General features: G+C 44.0%; 1 protein-coding gene across 1 annotated transcript in view; it reads left to right on the top strand.

The window, feature by feature from the left end:
* Positions 1–208: 208 nt before the first annotated feature.
* LOC123506995 (E3 ubiquitin-protein ligase MIB2-like) overlaps positions 209–1,165 on the top strand; it is a 43,205-nt gene continuing 42,248 nt past the window's right edge. The window contains exon 1 of the mRNA XM_045259488.1: positions 209–230. The gene's annotated coding sequence lies outside the window, so the exon portion shown is untranslated. The remainder of the gene's footprint in view (positions 231–1,165) is intronic.

Below are 1,165 nucleotides of genomic sequence, written 5' to 3'. Positions count from 1 at the left end.
TTTTTTGCCGCATAAGTGAGGAAGGTTGGCAGTGGTGGTCAATGCCTGCCCGTTTTTGGCATTCTTAGTATTGGCTTCCCTCTCGCTTTCCCTTGCCAATGTGCTGAGGCTTCCCATGTAGGCTGGCGGGGAGTCAAGGTTAGGGAGGTGACTCAGCCCCACCCGAGCTAACATACTCTTTGCACTCTGCTCCTCTCGTTCCTTCAGCTCACAGCCATGTGGTGATCCAAGTTAGTGTTGTGAAGATTAACCATCCCATCTCTCATGTTTTGCGGGGAGAAAAAGGAGAGAAATATTGCTGGATTATTAGGTTGAGTTATATTCAGTAACATAATCATAATGTATCGTATTCTAACTTTTAATCCTTGAAGAGGCAAATCAAAGTGGACATGCTTGACTAATCTCTTTGTTGAATTACATTGCACTTACTATAATACTGATAAAACAACAATGTTGCTTGTGAGAAATTCATAAGTTTGTTAACATGGTGATGTACTTGTGGTGGTGGTGGTGGTGATGGAGGTGCAGTGTGGCAATAATGTAGCTAGTGGTCTAGAGGCCTTGCATGAGAAGAATTAAGTGGTCTTAGATTCTCAGGACAGGGACATACTTGTGACATCCGGGTAAACAGTTCAGTCAAAAAGTGTCCATTGTCCTTAAGGCTTGAGTTGTTGACACGGCAAAGCGCATTGTGTGAGCTACATTCATCCCTACTGTTCCCTCCCCTTTCTGTGCTCCACCCATTCAAGTCCCCCTCCTCTGTCTATCCCTACTGCACCCTTCTATCTCTTCTTCCTTACTTTCTCCATCCACCATGTTCTCCTTCCTTCTTTCCTTCCTTCTTACCTCTCGCTCATATACCCAAACGGTTTCCTTTCTTCCCTCTTTTCTCCATCTCCCGCCTATCGTTGTCCTCTCTTGTCTTTCCTTCTTTCTTCTACATATAGATTACTGTTCCTCTTCCTTCTATCTGTCCTTCCTCAATCTTCCTGGCCTTGCTCTACTGTTCATCATGCACTGTACACACCGGCTGACCTTTCACGATGCATACAACAAATTGTGTGAACGTATGCCAAGGTCTTATGTTTTTTCTAGTCACACACAACTCTGTTGACACGTTGTGAGAGAAATAGAGAAGAAGGGAATGACAATGTTACGTAATTCA

This window comes from Portunus trituberculatus, chromosome 21, assembly GCF_017591435.1.
Source record: "Portunus trituberculatus isolate SZX2019 chromosome 21, ASM1759143v1, whole genome shotgun sequence".
In the NCBI taxonomy this organism is placed as follows: Eukaryota; Metazoa; Arthropoda; class Malacostraca; order Decapoda; family Portunidae; genus Portunus; species Portunus trituberculatus.
This window is presented reverse-complemented; position numbering and strand designations above follow the sequence as displayed.